Genomic DNA, 21,262 nt, shown 5'->3' with positions numbered 1-21,262 from the left:
CTGGAGTGTGCTAATTGTTGTCTGTGGCAGTGGTTTGTGTAGGGGCAGTGGTATTGGAGAGGGCTGAGGGGCATTGTGGTATTTGTATCAGTTTCACTCTTCAGCTGCTTGTTCTCTCACCCATTCTTTGCAATGCACAACAAAGCAGCTGGGCTTGGACAGAGAGAGAGGTGGAAGGCAGGAGCAGACTGGGCATCTGGAGCACCGGGAGAAATCTTGCTGGGTTGGTGGACCTGTGGGACGGTGGGCCAGGGACCCGATCCAATTAGAAATAAATATTATCTCCCAGCCTAATGGTCCAACCAGGCCGGTCCAATGGTCCAATTAAGCCTTTACACTCAATGGATATTACAATGGGCCCAATTCCCAGGAATATTATTATTATTATTTATTTCTAAATCGAGATACCATTGAAAACTAGATATCATCTGGGGCTTTCAAATGATGTATATGTGTTTGTAGTCACAACACACAGGTGTTTGTAACAGGAGTTATAAGACTTTAAACACAAACACTGCAAAATAGTAAAAATAATAACACATTATACTCAGCACCTGGACCAAGCTTATCTGGATGTGTGTACACAACCTCTTTTTCACTGTTCTAAAGAGGAGAAATTGATAAGTATCAGCACCTTTTCTTGTGATTTGTGGTGTGTTTTAATATGGGGCAAATTATAGATAGGGTTTATTTTGTCATTTTTCTTCATTCATTAGACAAGGTGTTTCAATAGGTATTTTTATTGTCCGCATTTTAATGAAAGCGATTTTAAAGATGGGGAACTTCTAGTATTACTTTAGCTAACCCCCTGTGTACATTAAGCACAGACTTTGTGCCCTGCGCTTCCCTGTGGGAAGGCAATCACAATATAAGTTAGAGAGTGACAGTAAGGCCTCATCCTATTGAATGTTTGGGGTGGCATAGTCCGATTAAAAGTAGGGGGTTTAATTTCATTCGTCACAATATCAAATTACATTTTTTCACAATGGTCATAGTTTTTGTCTCTTTAAACGTTCAATTATTTCTATGACATCATCTGATCGTCAGGTGGATTAAATCAATTTCTAGGCCACCCTCCATGTTCCGAATCCACTGCTGGAACAATTAAACAGAAAAGCCAGTAACATTTGATTTGAGAAACAATTACTCAGGTATTTAATAACCGTATCAAACTCTCCACGTGTGACTAAAACATTTAAAAGGATGTGTCGAAAAACAAAAGTGTTTACCAAACTTACTGGGTGACGTATTTAAAGATACAGTCTGGGCTGAAGGTGGCATCATCATGAAGATCCCTTACTGTTGATACATTAAGAACCAGCTGCATCTAATACATACTAAATATCTTAATTACTTAATGACTGTTTTAAACTCATTTCGTGTTGCAGACAGAAATGAACTGGTGCGTAACGAAGTTTGCAAAACCGCACAGTTATTTACCTAATTAACCGGGTTAGCGTGAAAAGGACAGCAAGCTAATGTATAATTTAACTCTTTTATCAGACCAAATCACAGTGGCTCCCAGATGCGTGTAGCAGATAAGCTGGTGTTGAAACAAAGCTACTAAAATCTGGGTGAAGGTGGAGCCGGCATAACACTTACCTCGTTAACAACCGGCTGAATCGAATTATTCCACAAGAATCAGTAAGGTAAAAACATGTTTTCAGCGAGAGAAACAACTCGAAGCGGTGAATTGGCATAAAGAGACCAGTTTCTTGCATCTACTGGCACTATAAACTATTGATTTTTCTTTACCAATTGACATATCCATAGCAGATGTTTAATAATACCTTTATGAGGGTTCCGAGTAACTCCATACATTAATAGCATTAAAGTAGTCCTGGAAAAGTGGAAGAATTCTACCAACTTCTATACAATAGTGATGAACCAGAAGAAGACAATGATTCAATGTGGAGTACCAGATGTGATTCCAGAAGAAGTACAGTGAGGGAAAAAAGTATTTGATCCCCTGCTGATTTTGAACGTTTGCCCACTGACAAATAAATGATCAGTCTATAATTTTAATGGTAGGTGTATTTTAACAGTGAGAGACAGAATAACAACAAAACAATCCAGAAAAACGCATTTCAAAAAAGTTATAAATTGATTTGCATGTTAATGAGGGAAATAAGTATTTGACCCCTTCGACTTAGTACTTGGTGGCAAAACCCTTGTTGGCAATCACAGAGGTCAGACGTTTTTTGTAGTTGGCCACCAGGTTTGCACACATCTCAGGAGGGATTTTGTCCCACTCCTCTTTGCGGATCCTCTCCAAGTCATTAAGGTTTCGAGGCTGATGTTTGGCAACTCGAACCTTCAGCTTCCTCCACAGATCTTCTATGGGATTAAGGTCTGGATACTGGCTAGGCCACTCCAGGACCTTAATGTGCTTCTTCTTGAGCCACTCCTTTGTTGCCTTGGCTGTGTGTTTTGGGTCATTGTCATGCTGGAATACCCATCCACGACCCATTTTCAATGCCCTGGCTGAGGGAAGGAGGTTCTCACCCAAGATTTGACGGTACATGGCCCCGTCCATTGTCCCTTTGATGCGGTGCAGTTGTCCTGTCCCCTTAGCAGAAAAACACCCCCAAAACATAATGTTTCCACCTCCATGTTTGACAGTGGGGATGGTGTTCTTGGGGTCATTCCTCCTCCTCCAAACACGGCGAGTTGAGTTGATGCCAAAGAGCTCGATTTTGGTCTCATCTGACCACAACACTTTCACCCAGTTCTCCTCTGAATCATTCCGATGTTCATTAGCAAACTTCAGACGGGCCTGTACATGTGCTTTCTTGAGCAGGGGGACCTTGTGGGCGGTGCAGGATTTCAGTCCTTCACGGCATAGTGTGTTACCAATTGTTTTCTTGGTGACTATGGTCCCAGCTGCCTTGAGATCATTAACAAGATCCTCCCATGTAGTTCTGGGCTGATTCCTCACCGTTCTCATGATCATTGAAACTCCACGAGGTGAGATCTTGCATGGAGCCCCAGACCGAGGGAGACTGACAGTTATTTTGTGTTTCTTCCATTTGCGAATAATCGCACAAACTGTTGTCACCTTCTCACCAAGCTGCTTGGCGATGGTCTTGTAGCCCATTCCAGCCTTGTGTAGGTCTACAATCATGACCCTGACATCCTTGGACAGGTCTTTGGTCTTGGCCATGGTGGAGAGTTTGGAATCTGATTGATTGATTGCTTCTGTGGACAGGTGTCTTTTATACAGGTAACGAGCTGAGATTAGGAGCACTCCCTTTAAGAGAGTGCTCCTAATCTCAGCTCGTTACCTGTATAAAAGACACCTGGGAGCCAGAAATCTTGCTGATTGATAGGGGATCAAATACTTATTTCCCTCATTAACATGCAATCAATTTATAACTTTTTTGAAATACGTTTTTCTGGATTTTTTTGTTGTTATTCTGTCTCTCACTGTTAAAATACACCTACCATTAAAATTATAGACTGATCATTTCTTTGTCAGTGGGCAAACGTACAAAATCGGCAGCGGATCAAATACTTTTTTCCCTCACTGTAGCTCTTGCTGTAAAGATGATGAAAACAGGGACAGCAACTGGAGATGATGGCATCACAGTGGAGATCCCAAAAGAAGCTGGAGAAGAAATGGAGAAGATCTGGGCAAAATGTTCCACAAAGCCTCCCAGAATTAAACGAATCCCAGATGGATGGAACAGGGCAACTGTCATCCTCCTCCACAAGCAGATCTGAAGAACTTGAGGGCCAGAAGTCTGCTTTCCATTGTTTTCAAATTAAAAGCATGAATACATCACCTTTCAACACACCCTGTATTTTATAAGGAACTAGCAGGTTTCAAGCATGCAGGCTATAGACTGAGATATAAACAGTGTTATAGATAGTTATGGTTGGGAGGAGTGTCATATTTACTATACAATCAAGCTGTATCTTCATGGGTGCCCGGTTTCGCTCCTGTGTGCTTGTTTGTGTATTTGGTTGTATTCTTGTGCTTTGTGTGATGCCTGCATATTCTCTCATGTGCAGGTCCAGTAGTGAGAGTGTGCGAGAAAGCATTTTGCGCTCGTGGGCATTGGGGTGACAATTGCATGTTCATGTCGTTTCTGTGTGTGTGTGTGTGTGTGTGTGTATGAGAGAGTGTGGGTGCCAACTTGTGCGTCCCAGTGCCCGCTGTGTGCTCACTGTGAGGCCCTGCAGCCAGCCAGCCTGCTTGCCGGAGTGTGACTGGACCCCCAGAGAGTGGCAGCGTGTCAGGCAGGGTCAGAGCCGTGCTGCCCCCCGCGGGGCCTTTGAGTCATTCGACCTACTTGCGGCTCCCTCTTTCTTGTTCCTGTGCTTTTGCCTTTAGTTTTAAATGTTTTGCAGTCGTCTACTTACGACAAACAACCCCAACAACAATCCTCTGATGGAGCGGACACCGCCCGATCGCTCACTCGATCCGCCCCCGTTTTGTAATGTGAGAGTGGCCGGGGGCATCATCTCGAAGGTCACGGTGCTACAAAAAACAAAATGCAATCATAAACTGAGATTAAAAGGAACGCATTGAGGGGCAAATGAAGGAATGCAATCCCCCAACCGTGGAGATACGAGGCAGAACTGGGTCTCTTATTGAACAAGATGGAGTCCGAACAGTCTAGTTTAGTCTCATCATCATTGCAAGATGTGAAGATTGAGGTTCGTCCAACAGCTGTGTAGGGAGAGTTCAGTGGGTGCAGCATCTGGACTTTGTTTTTCTAATTTCGGACTCATTTATTTTTGTCGTATTTTCCCTTCTCTCCTTTTTGAACTTTTTTCAGTTTGAGTTTTTCCATTTTTAATTCTGTCAAATTGGCCACACCCAACTTGAACTCCGATCCGAAGTTTAAATTCCAACACTGTTACCGTTTCGAAGTGGGCAAGGGGCACTGAATGACAAAAAAGAGAGAAACAAAAAGATAAGAAGCCATCGCAAAAACAAAAGTGCAGTGCATTTGTTCCCATGGGAGGTTGAAAACCGTGTCCTGCGTTTATTTAAGCAGCTGGCTCACTGAATCCTATTACTGTCTGTGCTTCTCCAATTCTCCAGGGGCCAAGTTCAGGCAGGGAGGCTTTAAAGAAAAAAATAGAGTAAATATTCATATATCAACAGCAAACAAATATTTATATATATATATATATATATATATATATATATATATATATATATATATGCAACAACCTCTGTATTGATTGCAGTGACTCCATACATAGAGTAACCTAATCAATCATTCTGCTGTCATGAGAGAGAGTCCTGCGCTATAGAACAAAGTTGGAGTTTCACACCAGATAAGCATTTTATTTTAACAAGGACAAATGGAAGCGAATTTAGAGGAACGCTGCTTAAACGGCTTCTGCTCCTGCCACCTGACATGTCGACATCGATTAAAACTATTTTCATAATTCACTCAAGTGCGGTTTTTCTGCGTGATGTCAAAGTACCGCGTTCTCTTCGCCTAAGTGGACATGTTCTTCGCGGAGTAATTCCCGTGTAAGTGACGGACATATAATACAGGGGCTTAAGTGTTTCAATGGTGAAACGAGGTTTGTGTTCGGGACTGGGAGTGAGAGATGGCTTCAGAGGGAGAGCAGGATAACGACTTAGGCAGGGGGGTAGGAGGATGGAGGGAGAGGGAAGGAGAGGATGAGAGGAGGGGGACAGGGAGGGATAAGGAGAAGCAGAACATAGAGACTGGGGGAGGGATGAGAGAGAAGGGAGAGGAGTGGAGGGAGCGTCTGAGATAGGTAGGAGGGATAAAAAGGGGATAAAGATGCTGGAGGGAGAGGGATATGTGAAGAGACAGGCAAGGAGGAAGACAGAGGGATGAGAGGGGATTAAGGAAGACTGGATGATGCATGAATAGAGAGACCAGGAGAGAAGCAGGACAGAAAGCAAGAGACGGAGATCCAGAAAGTGTGGGGGCAGAAGAATTGGCATTTAGTATAATTGCCTATGAAGCACCTTAGCATAAAAAGCAGGAGACAAACACGGGGCATTCATATTATTTTCAATTCAAATAACCAAGCTTTGACAAGATGCACAGAGCAGCATCACATGTTTTCCAAATAGTGGCATGTTATTCACAGCCCCGCAATCAGTACTTGGCATATCCTCCATTGACGTTGATGACTGATCACTTTTGTTGATGTGGGCCACTCCTCAGTATAGGATTTCTGCAGCTCCATATCTCCTCTATAAATTAAACTTATTTGTGATGATAGTCCTGAATGTATTCTACGTTGCCCTCCAAGCGAAGCAGAGAGACGGTTAAACTTTTCCCCCTCCTCGGCTTTGAAAGCTGACAATAGGTCTGGCTCCTATTGTTCCTAGCAGGTGTCCCAGCAAGGTGCAGATTCTGGAGACGCGCAGCTTCGCGGAGAGCTTTAATTCCTTCTGCTTCTCTTGGCAGTAAGCTGCATAAATCCAATATACCTGTCACTTCATACAAATGCTGAAAGATTAGGTCATTTTCTCGCAGAATGGAGAGGTTTTTTGCCACCGCTTGGAAGCGCTTACGGAATGGAAAGTTACTGGCAGCTCCTAAAATAATAAAATGCACATGTAAATACGTAAATAAATAAATAAATAAATAAGGAGGAGGGCTCTTAGCACTACACCTGAAGTTGAATGTGAGTCAGCGCATGATTTGAGGAAGGATTGTGTATTTAAGGCAACCCTGTTCTGTTGCATTCAAACACTGGACAATCAAGGACCCCAGCCCTAGTCTCCAGCCCTGATCCTCACTGCATCTTCATGTGTTCAACATCAGAACTTAGGGCAAGGAGATGAGATAGCCAGGGTTCTTCCTGTGGTTTTCACACATTCAAATATTAGTAATTTGTGACCAATAGCGTAAAATGTGGTACGCAGCTTAAATCCTTCAGTAGTGCAGTGTCATGGATTCATTGCTTTTGAGCTCTAAACTACCTAATTGATCTCATTATGTACTTCATTAGGCCAATTGAACAACAATCCCCAGTTCGTAAGGTGCTGCCGATTCTGAGAGATGTGTTAAACCAGTTTCCGAGTTGTGTACCACCCTTCCAAGGTCCAAAATATTGTATTTTGTTTTATTGTGCAGGGGAAATGTATGCTTGTATCTGCAGGGCAAGGAGGTTCAGTAGACTTCACATTGCATCTCTTTTGCAGAATCAGGTTTATCTTGCATGCAGGCTACCCAAGAGATTGTAGCAAGATGCACTAAATGACTATAAACTGAATTACTATAATAATACAAGAATGGTTGTATAAAGCACAGGTACAAGTTTCTAAAAGATTTTATTCTTCCAGTGTTGGTGCTGGGGTTTATAATTTTCTGCTTTTAACAGGTGTTGTGAAACAGTTTTTGTATTGAAGAGGGTTAGAATCACACTGACAAAGGAGATGCTTAACGAACTCCAGAAAGGTTACACACTCAACTTGCATTCGACCCATCCTGCTCATTTAGTCGCCAGTAGCTTAACGATCCCAGAATCTCATCACATTTTTTTTCTTTCAGGGATCGATCTGCTTGATTGGACTCCTCCAGATAGTTGCGGTTACATATTTATAAATCTGTCAAAACTGCAAAAGTCTTTTCATGGCAGGGACCTGCAGAGAGTCAGCTCCCACATGACTGGGCAGCTTGTTCCCCTGCCCTACAACTCTTGGGGTAAAGCATCAAACACCTTCAGACCCCACATCTTAGTTTCCCACTTTTTGCAACACTTTTTCTGATAGGAGCACGTGTCTACTCATTGAGTAAAAAAAAGAAACAAGTCTGTGATTAAGGCTTCAAGTGTGGGGCATTGATATTGGCTGTCAATGGGGTCAAAAGAGGAAGAGACACCTATGCACTGGTTCCCGACTGTCCAAGGGCATACACGGGTAATGCGCCAAGTTTGCGCTGGAGGGGTGTAAGGATGAATCCACGCATGCCAGTTTCCACATAATTCATTCATCTTCTTGTGCAATACTGTGTGGGTTGCAGTTCTGACAGATTCATAATTATGCAACTGCGGCTGTCTGGAGAACTCTGAACAAGCGCATCGATCGACGCAAAGAAATAAATAAACTAACTGTTGATGAGTCTCCCAAGTCATTAAACTACTACCCGCCGAACACGCAGATTCCCCTGCTCTCGTTTGTAACCTCTCCCATATTTACTGAGAGATGCAGTATTAGGTAGAGTTTGCCTCCTACTCTAGGTTGCAGTGTTGAAGACCAAACCTCTCACCCCTTGTCCTGGATGCATTGTGAACATTGGTAGCAGTCAGGGACCCAGATTTAGGGTCATATGCATTTGCAGGGTTCTTGAAATACGTGTAACATTGTCTCCATCCCCCATTTCGTCAAGAGGAGCCCTTTTCACTCCTCTCTCAATCCCCCTCCTTCCTTACACTCAATTCAGTGCCACCTGTTCCTGACCTCACCACTTCTGACCCCAGCTCTGCCAATTCAATCCAATCAACCTCCCCTCTTCCAGCACTTCCCCACCCGCGAAGCTGACCGCTCTGAAGTGCCGGCGAAATCATCACCCACAGGTGAAAGTGGATTGAGTTGAAGGGAAGCTGATTGGCACAGGAGTGATTTCGAAGGGCTCGCCTTAATGAGGGAAGCAGGACACCAACTTAAAAAGTATCCGAAGAGTATGGCAAATGCTTTTGACTCCCTGGTTGGTCCAGAACAGTTGCAAGAGGTTGCAGTGACTTACAGGCACTTGGAAAAGAAAAAAAACACCAAGTGCCAGTTTCCCCCTGAGGTTAGAATGAGAAAAGGGAAGTTTTATGCACAAGTCATTTTGATGCCATTGCATGAGTGGAGCAACCTGGCCAATAAATGCGAAAGACAGAGAAGGAATAGAAACACAATAACAACAAAAACAAACAAATCAATAGATAAACTCTCCCCAATCCATCATCATGTTTTGACTACTGCAGGGTGGAATACTGGACCAGCTCCCCACCAGTCCCCAGCAAAGGAAATACAATCATTACAGTTTCCATGCTGTATTACTGTACTGTAGAGAAAGCAAAACATACAAATATGCTGATGTGAATGCACTTTTGGAAATTGTTAAATTATCTGGGGGAAACAAAATAGTCACAGTTGTGCTTTGACTTACAGTTAACATGATCTATATCATAACTATGGCTTCAAAATCATAATTAGAGTTGACAATACATTCATTTTTGCACCCAGTTGCTCTGCCATACAAATACCCACAAGCCCTTGCGTGTGCCTCGTGCATTTCCATGCAATTGGATGTGCCCGGTTAGAGAGATATTCTTCCACAAGATCACGGCATGAAACTTCATAATTGAATTGTATATGTACATGATTCAAAGAAGCCATCTACACAAATACTGCCAATTCCAATGATCGGTGATATTCAATGAAACAGCCCCCCTGTTAGAATGTTATTGTTGTTGGGGGTGGAGGGGGTTATGTGCCTTTAAGTTGCGAAAAAAGTACAAGCCTCTCGCTGCTCATTGTTAAATCTCCGAGTCCTATTGAAATGAAAGTCAGTTTACATTTGTTCCAGCACAGAATGGAGGAGGGGTGTGTGTGTGTGTATTCGGTTGGCATGTTTCTCGTTGATGACCACAACTTGTCTTCCCCATCCTCCAAGGCTTTGTGTCTGTCACCTGTTGGTCCCTCCATCTACTGTACCTCCTTATGCCCGTCACCACCTTTCATGCTTATTGATTTGCCATGTCTTGTGTGCTTGGAAAGGTGTCCTTTTATAACCGTCTGTTTGCTGCAGCGCTAACCTCCCCCACGTGCTTCTGTAAAGATACCCCTATAAAATACATACAAGAAAGCATCCAATACGAATACAACAAGACAAGAAATTATATAAACTATCCTGTGTACAATGTGAATTATAAGGGATTGAATTTGCGAATTCATTTGGTTGCCTCATCCTGAGTTACAACTGTGGGGTAGATTATAGTCTTGACAGATGGTTCCCAACCCCGTTCTTCAAGTAACCCCCTGGATCTTGTGGTGGTTGTTCCAGCTGAACTCGCTGTTATCAAAACCCATCATTGGTACGATTTCAACCCTGTAACAGCTGATCCTTACAGTCCGATTAAACAATCTGGGCCCTATAGTCCACACAGCGCTGTGTGTCTGTCTGTCTGCATCTCGTGTTTGTATGAGGGTTTGTTGGAATAAAAGAAGATGATTAGCAACTGGGAATGTGAAAGTGGGAGTGTGCCATGATCAAATAAGAATAGAACAAGCAGCCCTAGGATTTAGCAATTGAAAACATCGAGGTGTGCTTTGAGAGTTATTCATTTCTATCAGCAAAACATAGTGGAGAGAGGTGGATGAAACGAAATACAACATATGTCTGGGGAGAGAGGTAGTAAATGGTTTGTGTTTGTGTGCCTGAATGTTTTACAGGCAGCATAAACAAATACAAAAATAGTATCAGTTTGACATACACCTGCTCCAGAACCCAAGACACTCCAGCTACTGTGGTATTGGAAGTGGTATATTTAAATACTCTCCATCATGCTTTCTAATTAAGGCCAAGATTTACTGGTTAAACAGCAGGGTTTACCAGAGAGGTGCATCACATTATCCCACACAACTTGCACGTCAGGTAAACAACATACCGGGTGCTGTGCTTGCTTTCACACAGCACAGACAAATGAGCAGCCGTTACGCTGGCTTTTGATATGATGTTCAGGCTTAGGTTTCATGCCAGGTGATGCGTGTGGCATATGAGTGCGTTTATACCCAGTTACCTACCAATGGAAAGATACGGTTTCAGAGTTTGTGTTAGGGGTAGGGTTCAAGGTGAAAAGCAGGGATGGCATTAAGATTAGTGTTGTAGTATATTATTATTATTATTATTATTATTATTATTATTATTATTATTAGATTACGTGAAGTTAATAGTTACTTTAAGTACTTAATAGTGCAATAGCATCGACACATCTAAGCCACTCCATACCAAAGTTGCCTGCATATTTAACATAAAATGAGAGAGAAAATGACTTTGGTTTACAGTGTTAAATCAGACCAATTTATTTTAATATCCCTCAGACCTGCTGTCCTTGTTAATGTGCCCAATTAAAACAAATTGGGGGTTTGAATTAAGGTTCGAGAGAAGGGGCAAGATATGTACGCGTAACCCTAAGCATTCAATTAAGACAACCGACCTGTCAGTTAACCAAAGCAATCTGGGTGCATACAATAATATTAATCGCATACTTCACGATCTGCAACGCAGTAACCCCCACCCCCACCCCCCCAAAAAAAAAAAAAAAAAACACGCGCAAATTACAGCAATAAAAACAATAGCCGACGATTGACGGCTATAAATCAGAAACTGATAATCATCTCATTTTAAAGCATGGCAAATATGTTTTAAAGAATAATACAACATGTGCATTTCACTCGTGCCATTTAGACCACCAACAACGCAACTAAAGTTTAATTCGTTTTTAATGTATTTTATGAGAAACCCTTAAGCTTAACTGGGGGGTTGAATCTTGAATGTGAGCTTTATTTTGTATATGCGCCGGTGCAACTCACTTTTGTAGGCGCAATGACGGGGTATTATTGTATTATTGACTGGAATCGACAGAAGGAATCTGGTCGCTTGCACTTCCATCCTTGTCTACAACACTGCATGTTCCTCCCCAGCACCGCCCTATATAATAGCTATCTTGGCACCGCATTCATCCAGATTTTGATTTATGCCTTCTGTATCATGTGTAAGCGATCGTGGCCGGGCTTCTCTTGTCGCTAATGCACAGACAGGAAGGATCACCGAGCAAAGTCTCGCAATGCATTAATCGCCCCAGGCTGGGACCGTCACTCCCCATTGAAAGCCCGTCTGAACCGCGGAGAATGATCCATCACCGGCTGATCATGACATAAGTGCATGATGTATGGTTCCGGGTGGTTTTAGGTTGACTATGATGAAAGAAATGTTTTGTCTGGCTGCCGAGTGCTGCCAAGAGGGGGAACTATAAAGTTGGCAAACCTTGTTCTCATCTATGGGCTCTGCTTCTTCTAACGAGTGGTTATGGTCGCTTATCTGCTTGGGATAGAGCCACGATTTGTCTCACGACGTGTGAGTGGGCTACCACTACAGGGGCGAGGGTCTCCAGGTCCCCCCATCGATGTTGACTTGTAGACAAAACATGCCCTTTATGACGGTATGGCCTGGTACCCGTGTGCTTCCCAATCCCATTACGACAGAATCAGGCTGAGACTACCCGAGCCGAGCCCCCTCCACCGGGCGGCCGGGAAGGTTAGTGTCCTCCGCGGCTCCTTAGGCCTCCAAACAGGGGGATTTGCACCTGCGCTCCGGGGTGTCATCTGTGCCCACCTGTGCCCATATGTGCCATCTGAAATTCTTGGTTGGGGTTTAAGGGTTATTGGTTATTGGTTATTGGTTTTGCTTTTGCGAAGGACTGCAGAAGCGCCCCATAACCAAAAGCATAACTGATTGTCTCCCTCTGCATTGATTATATTAAATACGATAGCGTTCAATTGATGCTTGTGTTTCTTCTAAGTTAAATGGTGTCAGATCTACAAATAACGCCATCGCGCCTCTTTATTCCTTCAATCTGAGAGAGAAAATGCGCGCCTTTGTATTTGGGAGTCTGCCAGAGATACTCTGCTTCACATTAGCCCAAGAAGGGAGACGAGACTTAAATCTAACTGGCATTTTTCTGAAAGTATCTAATTTGATGGGGCCGCCACTCGTCGCAGCTATTAGCTTCCAGCAGATGGGAAACGAATGGTAAATTATGGATCGGTCAGATGTGTTTTCCCTAATTAACACTTCAGACATAAACAGCTAGAACCCAAGTTGTCGTTTTAAAGGCTCGTGTTTCATTGCAGTCATTTCACCCTATCTATACCATTGAAAAATAAAAGTAAATGCATTAAACAATCCAAGTAGGACAGCAGAGTGTATTTATTTAGTAAGTGAAATATGTAATGTGGGTTGCACTTTCATCCGTTGCAATGGGAGACTGCAGGTATGAACGGCACCTATACAGACACGGATTGAAATCTTTCAAGATCAACAGGTACGACCCCACAATATGCCTATATATCTCTTAGTCTGCCTCTTCACACATGTTTAGGGTTGAAAACAGATTTTGCATCTTCAGAGAACTCCGCTGCACTGTGTCAAATAATTCATCTGTTTCTTCCTGTTGTACCAGACAGAAGCAGGTGGCCAATGCATCGATTACAAACGTATCATTTGTCAATCATATAACCGATTCATTTCAGTGCAGTTACAACACTATCATGGTAACTATTTCAAAATTCTGTAAATCTATGATCCACTAGGTCAAGTTGGCTTAATTACCATTGCGACATGTGTTCTTACCTGTTTATTTTGCTTTGTATCGGCCAATTAGGTTGTATGCTTAATTGTAATTGAACTGAATATCAATGTCATTGTAATTGACATTATAATTACAGCCAGTATTAGGAAAGTCTGGTCTAATTCCGTTTCTGAAGCGTCCTCAATTTCTCGCTGCAGCGTTAACATCATATATTTGTTTGTTTGTTTGTTTGTTTGTTTTTGCAATTTACAGATTGTACTTGTTGAAGATACCGAATTAATTAGGGTTAATCCCATATTTGGTTACTCTGGTGAAAAGGTGTGTATTATCAACACCTCTACGGAAACAAAGCCACATTTACGTTGAACACAACACACTCACAAAACAAATGTGCTGTTTTTACACAGTAGGAAGGTGATTAAGGACAACACATTCATTTTAACATGTGAACGGTTTGAAATACTACAGGAGCAGAACAGTATCCAATGTGAACTGTTAAATAAATAAATAAATAAATACATGAATACTTAATAATAATAATAATAATAATAATAATAATAATAATAAACCAACAGAAAAAAACAATTAGACACTGTTAACACATTAGTTATGAATGTGCAGCTATGCAATCAGTACTGACTCGTATTTATAAAAAAGAGACCATTTTAGCGAAGTGGGTCTTGGAGGCTGTTTGTCTGTGTTCTTGGGTGTAACATCTGTAGAGGTCTTGCTCTCTGATGCATTTGCTAATGTACCGGAAAACCCACACTCACTGCATGCATCCTCACATTTTGATCTCACCCTGGCTGTTCCTTGCACGGTCCAGCGGCCAAGTGAGTTAATGTGCATCCCCTCTTCCACATATAGCCCCCACACGGGCTGCCTACAGAGCTGCCGGGCCGAACCAGCGTGCAGACCACTGGACCACGGGATACGCTGTCCCTGCCAAGCACGGACAGGACAGTGGGCGTGATGGCGGGAATGCGTGGAAGGACACGGCACAGCTGTTCAGTGTTCAAAAGGATAATATAATTCCCCCAGGTCCCCAATGTGGAGGCAAACTCTCCTTTCCACAGCGCAACCTCAATTGCTTTTGCAATCCTTAATAGACACAATAGACTCAATTAGAGTATATGAGCGCTCCTTGTAGAGCAATGTGAGGTTTCTTAAGTCGTCTTTAACTTGTATTAGTTTGCATTTGTGTATGTAGTAACGTGTTGAACCCCCCCCCCCCCCCCCCCTCTCTCTCTCTCTCTCTCTCTCTCTCTCTCTCTCTCTCTCTCGGAAAGCGTCTCCCTGTGCTTTATGCAGATGTGTCCCGGAGACTTGTTTAATGCAATTGCAGAGATGCAGAACAGCCGCTTCAGCAGAAAAATGCGAATATGCAAGTGAACAATCTGCGATATAAACATATTCAAAGATATCTTAAAACATTAATACATGCGTACATAACACCGCAATACCGTTTGCTCATGAATGCCAGGTTAAGGAAGAGAGGATGCGCTTCTCAATACTTTGGTTTACAAAATATCTCATTATTATTATTATTATTATTATTATTATTATTATTATTATTATTATTATTATTATTATTATTTAACTTTCTGTTCTAGGCACCGATTTCATCATCACCACCATCATCATATAAAACTAAAATAATAAACCAATTCTGGATAAATAAAGCAGTTGTCCACCTCTTCTTTGTGAATATGTGCATCAGGAGTGCTTTTAAGTGGGGACTACTGAATGCATAATGGCAATGCATTTATAATTGCGATCGTTTCCTAGCGTACCGATCCCGAGTGTCTTTTGCAGTTCTCAGCTCCAGAACAACACGAGTCTTAGCCAAACGTTAGAAACACGTGTATTTATGAATTTGCCAGACGCTTATTTTTAAAACGGCTCACAAGGTTTACAAGAGCACGTCTATTCGTAGCCTACCGGTCCCAGGAGCTTTGAGGCGGCGCTGCACCCCGAGGGCAACCGATGACACAAAATATACCTTATGTACATTATGCTGGGCTCATTTAAACAGCAGTGTGGCAGGAAACACAATGCAAAGTCCTGATACGGGGGTGGATCGGGAGGCGGTTTCAGCACATGTGTGCTAGTACTTCCATTAGCGCTCACAGCAGTGGGGAAAGTCAGCTATACCGTATCATTACCCAGAGATGGGAGGCAGTTAGACACAAGCACATGTAAAGATGAAAGATTGAAAAGAGATCAAATAAGAGCAGTATAGGGAGCACCTAAAAGAGTGTCATATGGCACAGGAGGGCTGAGGAAACTTGAAAAACCTCAGAGGGAGGAAGAGTCCTGCTTTGCCTGAGTCTGAGGATAGATCTGCCTACCATCTTGAACTGCTGTGTGTGTGTGGGAACATCTGGGCCGTGTCCCACTGTACATATGAGACAAGGCTACTGAGAGGAGTACTCGGCTCCTGCATGGATCAGGGCTACATCTGAGCCCCGGTGAATCCACCTTCATCAAAGATAGTTGGAAGACATGTGTGGCAGGGCTGCTGAGCACAGTTTCAACTTGCAAGTTGCAAAGTCTGTGTATCCGAGGTTTGAAAGGACATTGTTGGGTGATTTGTCCCCTTACAACTCATGCAGATTTGTTTGCACGCATGCCAATGTTTTTTTATAGTGCTCTTATTGCATACAGATAAAATAATACTCCAGCCAGATGACCCCCACTGGGAAGCAGGGCAACCAAAAATATATTGAAACTCATCAACGCTCCTCTCCACTCCTTTAGGAAAATACTGTTTATTTGGTATTGTATTTTAGATTTAAAAATAAAAATCATAACAATTTTAATTCATTTTAAAATTCATTTCTGAAATTATTTTAAAAATGAAGTGAATCTCAACAAGGAAAACAACCACAAGAACAAAAGCAAGAATGTGCGAATCAGTGCATATAAAACAATCAGTGCATGTAAAACAATCAGTGCATATAACTAAAACTGATATTCATCTCCAAAAATAACATTTCAAAGCAATCTGATGCATTGTGATTATCAGTGAATTCATTCAACAAATCAACACCAAAACATGTCACCAACAGAACCCAAACAAATCAAAACAGTCTAATGCATTCCTATTTCTTATTTTTAAAACAGTCAACACATCAGACAACTCATCAAAATAACACATTCTTTAAACAATCAATCCTCTGATATGGTTCAGAAATTTGGGCGTGTATTCTGTTCTCGCAGGATAGCAGGAAGTGTGTCTCTGTTTCAATATCCCCCTGTTCACAGTGGCTGCACAGCTGCTCCTCTCTGGACACCTAGGACTGTCTGTGTGGGCCCTTTTCAATCTCTCTCTCTCTCTCTCTTTCTCGCTCTGTCACTTTATTAATTTGGTTATTTTGTTAACTTAGACACATATAACATGAGTGAACAGTCATGTAGAGTCTGTGGCTTCAAAATATTCTTTGGATTCATGCTGTCACTACATGTAACATGATTTACAATTATGTATTTATGTAATCCAGTTAATCAGCTAATCAGACCAATTACATTGTTATTGTGGGTTGAACAAACCCGAATAACAATGTGACCCTGGCAGTCCAGTCCCTATTCTGATGCAGAATAAAACTGTTTGATGTCTCACACTTGACAGAATGAAAAGAACCGTGCAGGTAAGTGAACTCAATTGCAAATTATTACCTCCACGTGAACTAGAGTCTTGAAAGTTTCTCGGCTCCACTTTTACATTTCGTTTATTGAGGGGGTGGTTCATATTGTACAGAAAGTGCATATTTTGAAAAAATGAAAAACTTGTTTTCTTACAGATATTTTGGGAACTCAATTCTAGGCATGTGCAAGTGCCGAACCGATTATAAAGCAGCACTTTAAGCATCATCTCTGAATAAATAAGTATACTTATTGCCATTTTATCACAATTAATACTCCTCTGAATGCTGAACTTCGACAGCTATGACAGATCTTTATTTATTTGTTTATTTGTTTGTTTATTTACAGACTTACAGTTTACACCGAGATCGGGAGCCAGTGGAGGGAGTGGAGCAGTGGAGTAGCGTATGTGAATCGGGGCAGAGAGAATACCAGACGAGCCACAGAGTTCTGGATGAGCTGGAGCGGCGGGTAGTTGATGCAGGCAGGCCGGCGAGGAGGGAGTTGCAGTAGTCCAGATGGGAGAGAACAGGGGTCTGGATGTGCAGCGGAGTCGATTAGTGGGTGAGGAAGGGGTGGATTCTGCGTATGTTGCTCGGGAAGAATCGCTAAAGTGGAGATGTGCTGGGAGTAGGACAGAGCTGGGTCCAGGGTGACTCCTAGGTTCTTAGTGGAAGAAGAGGGGGAGAGTGCAGTAGAGGAGGAGGAGGAGGGAAAGAAGAGAACGTGGAATGAGAGAGTCAGAAGAGGGGAAGAAAGTAAGATCTGAGCATCATCTGAACAAGAATTGATAAGAGAACCCATGGGATGCGGTGAGTGGGCCCTGAGAGTGGATTTGAGAGAGAGAAGAAGGGGTCCCAGGACAGATCCTTGAGGCACACCTGTTAAGAGAGTTTTCAGTGCAGATGAAGATCCACAGTATGTCACCTGGGAGGTGCAGGTGAGGTAGGAGAACCGGACAAGAACAGTGCCAGAGATCATTAGGTCAGCAAGGGAGGAGAGGAGAATGGAGTGATTGACAGTGACGAAGGCTGCAGAGAGATCAAGGAGGATTAGGGCTGAAGAGAGGGAGGCTGCATGATCAGAGTTACACGATCAGTGACAGATAGCAGAGCAGTGTCAGTGGAGTGAGCAGTGCGAAAGTCAGATTGCAGAGGCTAGAGGAGTGAGTGCTGAGATGAAGAGATCGAACAGTGAACTGCCCATTCAAGGGTTTTAGAGAGGCGTTTTAGACATGGATGCCCATAAAACATCCTTCACAATATTGCACTTCAGGCCATCCAGGGCCCTCTGACTCATACGGGAGCTGGACTCCTTAGTCTGAGTTTTTTTCACATGCACACTTTGACCAGTCTGGGCCATAAAAACCTGTAGATCATGCAAAGTTCCCAATCGGCCTCTTGGAGGGCTCTCTGAACAGTCTCCTTCTTGGTTGGTCATCCAGTTTGGAGGGACGGCTTGATGAAGGCAGGGTCTTGGTGCTGCCAAACACCTTCCACTCCTTAATACTTTTCTTGACTGTGCTGCAAGGGATATTCAAGACCTTTTTATACCCATCCCCTGAACTGTGCCTTTCAAATAACTGCTTTTGATATTCACCACCCAGCAGAGGGAACCTACAGGAACTGCAGAATGTATCCTGAAATCATTTTAATCACTACAACTGTGGAGTTGTGGAGGCCACTTAACTTGGGGTGTGGTTATGACGGCAATTGGTTACTCCTGAGATAATACATGATTGCTATGTCAAGGGGGGTGGACACTTTTGTAACCATGTTATTTCAGATTTTATTTTTAATACATTTTGTACACATTTCTAGAATCCTTTTTCACTTGGAAGTTCTGGGGTTGGATGTGCAGATAAATGAAAAAAACGAATATATATATATATATATATATATATATATTTAGCTATATGTAATAACTTTCCTATTTGAACACAGAACAGCCCAGACAAAACTAACTTGAAGGCAGATGCCCCCAAGTGACTGAACTGATGTACAAGACGAAACGTTATGTGAATTGATGATTCTGTCTGTAGTTGTACTAAGGTCAGCATAAGCCGAGGGGGGGCGGGTGTGCATGGTCTAATGTGTGGGATTGAATAGCAAGTGCCAAGTACTGGTTAGGGCCATAGCAGGCAGTGTGATGAGAAATGCATATATATGCGAAAACAACAAGTGTTAGAGACTGTACTAGAGCACTGAATACATTGAGTCTTTTCCAAATGATTTAGATTGGTTCGTTCTATTGCTGTCAGTGGTTAATGTCAATGGACATCTCCCAGTTTGTGACCCTAGGCTTGCCATCACTTCTCAACCAGTCCAGATGAGTGCTTATATGTGCTTTCCAAATGGATTCTAAAACTACAGTGTGGGAGGAGGACGTCCCCCAATCATGCTTCACTCTGCTCTAAGCACAACCCATGAGATACACCCCTCATGTTCTCACACTCTCATACAGTACATACCACAAAACAAGCTTTCCTCTGTGTCAGCAGCTCACTTCCACAGCGCCACAGCCACAATCCTCTGCTTTTGCAGCACTTCCTTGGCTCCACTTTAATCACTACTTCTGAAGGTGGTTGTCCAAACTACTGACATCTAAATTGAGATAGAATTTAGTGTGCAACAGAACTTTAACAAAATGTTAGCACTACAGAATGATATTGCATTATAATATATTATACGGGAGTTTTGCCCAGCACTCTGGACAGAAAATAGGCAGCCAAATTAGAGGCCTTCTTTCCTGGTATCAGAATCATGGATGAGTCCAGATTATGATTGAATTAAACAAATACACTGCTGTGCCTTCCATTTCCATCTTGCTGGTAGTTTCTGTGTCCTAATGTGTATATCCCTGAAGGCCTATGACTTTATTGTTGAAGACTATATAAAGTAACAATTAGTAACAATGGTCGGTATACACGTTGATCACCTCTAACCATTTTTTTTACCTTCTTGGTAAATTGGCAAAATATTGTGTTTGTGAGTGTAGAATTTAAAATGGTTCATAGCCTTGAGTTTCGTGCCTAATGTCAACTCCAAACCCCCTGATAAAGTCCACAAATTCAAGATTACTCATATATATATATATATATATATACAGGCATGCTCACTCACACTCACACACTCTTTTAATGAGAGGTGGGAATTGTTGTGATATTCTCACCAAGTTTTCCACATGAATCACGGAGCTTTCTTGTTGATCCTCTGGGGAAAGGCAATATACAATTTTAGTCTGCCGCAAACTTTTAAAATCTGTCACATATAAATGAGCAGTCTGGATATAATCTGAACACAATGGCATACTGAAATTGGATATAGGTTTTCCCCAGAGGATCAACACGAACAAAACAACAGTAGAACTAACACTGCAGCTCTCACAGGCGCCGGTACAACGGTTACACGACACGCCTAGGAAACCCAGGTCAACTTGAGCCCACCCCAACCTTGACGGATAATTAAACAGTCACAATCGGTTATAACACAGTTTGGACTGGAACCAGCATTGTGTGGATTGTGGAGGTGATGCTGTCTAGACTATAGGGTCCATTTGGGACACAACACTGTCTAGACTATAGGGTCCAGTTGGGACACAACACTGCCTAGACTATAGGGCATAGCTATGGCACAACACTGTCTAGACTCTAGGGCCCAGTTGGGAGATAGGGCTGTGTGCACTATAAGGCCCAGTTCTGAGCTAGTGCTGTCTAGAATAAAGGGCCCAGATTATAACTAGAGTTTGTCAGGCACCAGGGCTCAGCCTGCGCTCTAGGCTTGTATAAATTGAGCCGCACTGGAAGGAACCGTGTCTAATTCGTGTGCAGTATACAGTTTAATAATACGGGCTCTTATTTGAATGCTTTACGCCACTCTACCCCTAAGCAACAGAGCGCAGCAGCCCATGTTTTAATGTCAGGCTAATCGAATATGTAAGGAAGCTTTATATGACTCGAACTGAGCGCATTTAGGATTCCCTTTGTTTGATCACGCCAAGCTGTTCGTCTGCTGTCATTTCAGGGATGAGCGGAACTCGTGGCCAAACTCCGGGGTAGGTTAAATATGAACATTTCAATTCATTTCAATTGAATTAGCACGAAATGAAAGATTTTGTTCAGGGTGGCTTGGTAACAAAACTAATTACTCTTGAGTTGAAAGCTCGTGGAATCCCAACCTGGCTGTAGAGAATCTTCACATTTACAAAACGGATGTTAAACGTGATCAATTACAGCTGGATATGCACATTCGATTAATTAATTAGGTCGGGATCGTGTTTTAAATTAAAATCTTTCACCTACTGAGTG

This window comes from Amia ocellicauda, chromosome 12, assembly GCF_036373705.1.
Source record: "Amia ocellicauda isolate fAmiCal2 chromosome 12, fAmiCal2.hap1, whole genome shotgun sequence".
In the NCBI taxonomy this organism is placed as follows: domain Eukaryota; kingdom Metazoa; phylum Chordata; class Actinopteri; order Amiiformes; family Amiidae; genus Amia; species Amia ocellicauda.
The sequence above is the reverse complement of the archived record's forward strand: the minus strand, read 5'-3'. Positions refer to the sequence as shown.